Genomic DNA, 6,291 nt, shown 5'->3' with positions numbered 1-6,291 from the left:
ATGAGTGGCTCTAGTAATTAGAATTACATAAGTAAGGTCAATTAAATTCACTATCGCGATGAATAACCTTAAAATGTCACCTAAGGAGCTAAAGATTGATATTGAGGGAAAGGCAAAAAATGGCTAGTTTCTGTATTGGGTGCCTGCCTGTAAGGTTATGGCATTCCTGGAAGAAGAAATACATTTCACATTAGAAGCAATGGCACAGAGGCCAAAAAGAAACTTCAATTTCTGAGAGTCTGACATAAATATTCTGCTGTCCTGGAAGATCTATAATGATGAGTTCCATCACAATTCTTCAGTCTCCCCTGGTGTTTCTGTGCTAGCGCAAAGCTGGCCATTCTTTTTAGCTGCTATATGTTTTGCATTATTTCCCCTTGAGAGAGGCCTGTGAAGCATCGGGTTTGCTGTAGTCAGATCTGCATATAGTGTGGCTGCTGCTTTCCATGATGGTGGCCCCACTGGATCCCTTGTTGTTGGTCCTGGACAAGTTCATCATGCTATAGGTGGGACTGCTGTAGGCCACCCTGTAGCCCAAAAAATGGTTGCAGTTATTGAAGTAACTGTCAAGTGAGCAATGCAGCATGGTCGCGCTCAGCTCAAGGTTGGTGGAAGGGCAAAGTCCTGGAAAGCCGGGCCAAGTTGTGCTCACTGGCTGAAACTCAGCCTACCTCAGGTCCTCGGCAGTGAACCAGCTGCTCGCTAGCCAGCGTCAACCGTCCCCATGGCCACCTCTTCCCTGCCTGGAAAGGTGATTGGCTACACTGTTCCCACTGGCAGGTCCTGAAATATTATAACAGGCAGGACTCTGTTGTAGCATAGCAAAAAAAAATCTCCCAAGAGCAGCAAAGATAAAACACCTGTGGCATTAGTGTTCTTTCTTTATTCACTGTCCTTACATAATTGCTCAAATATTGGCTATCATCAGCACCCAGCAGAAATTGCAACATTCAAATTAACTTGCCCTTTTGGAGTGACGTGTATTGACCATGCCTCTTAGTGCTACCTTTTCAGCTGTATAAATGGCAACCCGGGGAGAAGCTGATTAGTGGAGTTTTCAGAATAAGACACCATGATCAGTTTTCAGCTTGTACCCTGTACTCAATTGCTGGACAAGGTTTCGCACTATGTCAGAGGCAAAAAGCCAGGTGAAAGCACAGGCCAATTTGGGGGAAAGAAAATCTGATCGTTTCTGACTCTGAGGTGATCAAAAATAGTCCAGCAGATCACTCTAGTCCTGATAAAGCCTCGCAGTACCTACCTTTTATATATGATTTCTGCTCCAGCCAAAAAAGCAGTCCAGAGAAAGAGATGAAATGAGTGATGGAGAATGGATTATCGGGAATAGAAGAGGAAGGCCTAGGACCAGAGGGAAGGATGTGGCGGTGAGGGACTTTGGGATTGGAAGAGACATAGGTGAATGACGAGGAGGTGGAGAAGGCTTACCAACCAGCACTGTAACACCAAGTAAAATGGGCAAAGGCAAAAGAAGAAGAAAATGATGCACTAGAATGCACTAGATCTCTTGCTTTTTCCACCTACTTTAATACTTTTCCCTGAAGGATGCATGTACATTCAGTATTCACCCTGACCATATGCATAACACTACACTTCTCCAAGCTAAACAGCATTTGCCAGTCATAAACCTAAACCCCCAGCATGTCATGATCAGTCTGAAGCAGTTAAGCATTGTCTATAGTCCTGACAGTATCATCTGAAAACTTGCACATTGTGCTCCCAACACCTATGATAAGAATATAAACATGTTTTAACATTAGTACAAAACAAAATACAGAACAGCTATTTTAGACTGAATTGGATTGAACTATGTGCTAACATCCTATCTTTCTCCCTGAATGGAGTCAATAATATTGGGGAGAATAATTCAAGGAAAGAAGGATAGGCAGAGGTAGATTATTAAATAAATAAGCTAGTTGGATAATATGGTGTTAAAGAGGTTCTTAGGTTAAAACACATATAGACTTTTAAAACAGGCGTTTGTTGACAGCAGGTGAAAGTGTGAGAGCAATCAACTACTCCAGTATAATTAATGTTCATTTTACAAAAGAAATAAAAATGCTGGAAACTCTCAGCAGGTTAGGCAGTATCTGTGGAGAGAGGAGAAATAACCTTCCATCAGAATGTTTTCATTGAGTCCTTCAGTGGTTTGTATAACAAAGAATGGCTCAGGAGAAACCAGAATAGGACCTGACAGCATGATGCGACAGGGTATAAGACCCCTTCTTCTTGTCCAACAATCTAAGGGTCACACAAACATGCAATAGTAGACTACCCTCATCCACCATATTAAAAATGTAACCAAATTTGTAAGACATGCTGAAATACTCTCCAGTTGCCTGGACGAGTGCAGCTTCAACAGCACTCAAGATTTTACCTCCAGGTGTGATGTCAGGTGGAGGCAAAGGCAGGAAAGGTCCCTGTCAGCCAGGGGCTGCAGAGAAACTCCTGAGCAAAAAATAATATAAAAACAAAAAAACCGCGGATGCTGGAAATCCAAAACAAAAACAGAATTACTTGGAAAAACTCAGCAGGTCTGGCAGCATCGGCGGAGAAGAAAAGAGTTGACGTTTCGAGTCCTCATAACCCTTCAACAGATCTAGGTGAATCCAAGGAAGGGGTGAAATATAAGCTGGTTTAAGGTGTGTGTGTGTGGGGGGGGGGGGTGGGGAGAGAACTGGAGGGGGGGGTGTTGTAGGGACAAACAAGCAGTGATAGAAGCAGATCACCAAAAGGTGTCACAGACAACAGAACAAAAGAACACATAGGTGTTGAAGTTGGTGATATTATCTAAACGAATGTGCTAATTAAGAATGGATGGTAGGGCACTCAAGGTGTAGCTCTAGTGGGGGTGGGGGGAGCATAAAAGATTTAAAAATATTTAAAAATAATGGAAATAGGTGGGAAAAAAATCTATATAATTTATTGGAAAAAAACAAAAGGAAGGGGGAAGAAACAGAAAGGGGGTGGGGATGGAGGAGGGAGCTCAAGACCTAAAGTTGTTGAATTCAATATTCAGTCCAGAAGGCTGTAAAATGCCTAGTCAGAAGATGAGGTGTTGTTCCTCCAGTTTGCGTTGGGCTTCACTGGACACTTTTGAAACCTGAGCTCAGTCACTGGCCTGTGCCGGCTGGAACAAGTTTGAATTAGCAAAGACTAAGGAAATGTGGTCAGACACAAGTCCTTATTTAGAAAAGGAGTAATGAGGTTAATGCTACCTAAGTCTTGGGACAAAGCCAATGAGAAGATGCCACAGACTAGGCAAGCAAGCCTAAACCAACAGGAGAGAGACAGCACAGCTTGAACAGATAAGATTCAGTATAAGACTGCAGGCTTTTGGGCATGGAAGCAGCGAGACTCCAGAGACCAACCATTGCAGAAGCAGAAGAACCTATATCAACAAGGTAGAGACGCAAGAGAGAGAGAACGGAACGCCTGGCCAGCATCAGTTCGCCTTTTCGGGCATTAGATTTTATATTCTGGGAGACTAGGGAGTGTCAGAGAAACCTAGTGGGTGTGCGATTAGATCCTAGTTTTGGGTATAAAACTACAACCTGCTGTAAACTGCATGTCTATACTTAGTCAGACGTATAAGCTTTCCGGAGATGATCTAACGTCGTGAATAAAGCGAATTTAGAGTTAAGAGAGAATTGACTCTTCTCTGTGTACTAAGCCAATAACCATTACTGGTGATCTCCGGCAACATCTCGGTAAAGGGGGTGCTAAATGGTACCAAAAAGTCCTCCGAGATAATATCCAGGGAATCACTAAACCCACAATTCGCTCGTCGTGGAGGTGTTAAATGCTTCTCCCGCCTCATTTATGAGGAAACTCGTGGGGTTCTCAAGGTTTTCTTGGAAAATATAATCCGAGACTCTGTCACTAACATGGAACACACTAAATGCAAGACTGTTACCACCATGGATGTGGCCTATGCCCTGAAACGCCAAGGGCGAACTCTGTATAGGTTCAGTGGTTAAGAACTGTTAACAAATACATTTCCAACAACATTCAAGAAGCTTAACACCACCCAGACAAACGCAGTCTGTTTAATTGCATTCTATCAACCACCTTAAAGATTCACTCCCTCCACCACCAACGCATATTGGCAGTAGTATGTACCTCATCTCGAATGTTGTGTGCAGTTTTTGTCTCCTTATTTATGGAAGGGTGTAAGTGCTTTGGAAGCAGTTCAGAGGAGGTTTACTAGATTGATACCTGAATGAGCAGGCTGTCTTATAAGGATAAGTTGAACAGACTGGGCTTGTTTCCCCTGGAATTTAGAAGATTAAGACCATAAGACCATAAGACATAGGAGCAGAAATTAGGCCATTCTGCTCATCGAGTCTGCTCTGCCATTCAATCATGGCTGATAAGTTTCTCAACCCCATTCTCCCGCCTTCTCCCCATAACCTTTGATCCCCTTACCAATCAAGAACCTATCTATCTCGGTCTTAAATACACTCAATGACCTGGCCTCCACAGCCTTCTGTGGAAATGAATTCCATAGATTCACCAATCTCTGGCTAAAGACATTTCTCCTCATCTCTGTTCTAAAAGGTCTTCCCTTTACTCTGAGGCTGTGCCCTCGGGTCCTAGTCTCTCTTACTAATACACAAAACTTCCCCACGTCCACTCTATCCAGGCCTTTCAGTATTCTGTAAGTTTCAATCAGATCCCCTCTCATCCTCCTAAACTCCATCAAGTATAGACCCAGAGTCCTCAAACGTTCCTCATATGTTAAGCCTTTCATTCCTGGGATCGTTCTCGTGAACTGCCTCTGGACCCTCCCCAGGGCCAGCACATTTATCCTGAGATACGGGGCTCAAAATTGCTCACAATGTTCTAAATGTGGTCTGACCAGAGCCTTATAAAGCCTCAGCAGCACATCCCGGCTTTTATATTCTAGTCCTCTCAAAATGAATGCCAACATTGCATTTGCCTTCCTAACTACCGACTCAACCTGCAAGTTAACCTTAAGAGAATCCTGGACTAGGACTCCCAAGTCACTTTGCACTCCAGATTTCTGTATTCCCTCCCCATTTAGAAAATAGTCTATGCCTCTATTCTTCCCACCAAAGTGCATGACCTCACATTTCCCCACGTTGTATTCCATCTGCCACTTCTTTGCCCATTCTCCTAACCTGTCCAAATCCTTCTGCAGCCTCCCCACCTCCTCAATACTACCTGTCCCTCCACCTATCTTTGTATCATCTGCAAACTCAGCCAGAATGCCCTCAGTTCCTTCATCTAGATTATTAATGTATAAAGTGAAAAGTTGTGGTCCCAACACTGACCCCTGTGGAACTCCACTAGTCACCGGCCGCCATCCTGAGAAGGACCCCCTTATCCCCATTCTCTGCCTCCTGCCAGATAGCCAATCTACTATCCATGCTAGTACCTTGCCTCTAACACCATGGGCTCTTATCTTACTGAGCAGCCTCCTGTGCGGCACCTTGTCAAAGGCCTTCTGAAAGTCCAAGTAGATAACATCCATTGGCTCTCCTTTGTCTAACCTACTCATTACCTCCTCAAAGGATTCTAACAGATTTGTCAGGCATAACCTTCCCTTGATGAAACCATGCTGACTTTGCCCTATTTTACCATGCACTTTCAAATATTCTGAAATCTCACCCTTAATATTGGACTCTAAAATCTTACCAACGACCGAGGTCAGGCTAATCGGCCTGTAATTTCCCGTCTTTTGCCTCACTCCCTTCTTAAACAGAGGGGTTACATTAGCGATTTTCCAGTACTCTGGGACCCTCCCTGACTCCAGTGATTCCTGAACGATCACCACTAATGCCTCCACTATCTCTGCAGCTATCTCCTTCAGAACTCTGGGGTGTAATCCATCTGGTTCAGGTGATTCATCCAACTTCAGACTTTTCAGTTTTCCTAGCACCTTCTCCTTGGTAATGGCCACCATACTCACCTCTGCCCCCCCACCGACTCTCTTGAACTTTGGGGATGTTACTTGTGTCTTCCACCACGAAGACTGACGCAAAGTACCTATTCAGTTCCTCCGCCATTTCTTTGTTCCCCACTACTACTTCTCCAACGTCATTTTCCAGCGGCTGAATGTCCACTTTTGCCTCTCTCTTACCCTTTATATATCTCAAAAAACTCTTGCAATCTTCTTTTATATTACTAGCTAGGTACCCTCATATTTAATCTTCTCCTTCCTTATTTCTTTTTTAGTTGTCCTCTGTTGGTCTTTGTAGGCTTCTCAATCCCTTGGTTTCCCACTGCTGTTCGCCACAGGGGGGTCAC

This window comes from Carcharodon carcharias, chromosome 13 (assembly GCF_017639515.1).
Source record: "Carcharodon carcharias isolate sCarCar2 chromosome 13, sCarCar2.pri, whole genome shotgun sequence".
Lineage (NCBI taxonomy): Eukaryota > Metazoa > Chordata > Chondrichthyes > Lamniformes > Lamnidae > Carcharodon > Carcharodon carcharias.
Note: the sequence above shows the minus strand (reverse complement) of the source record.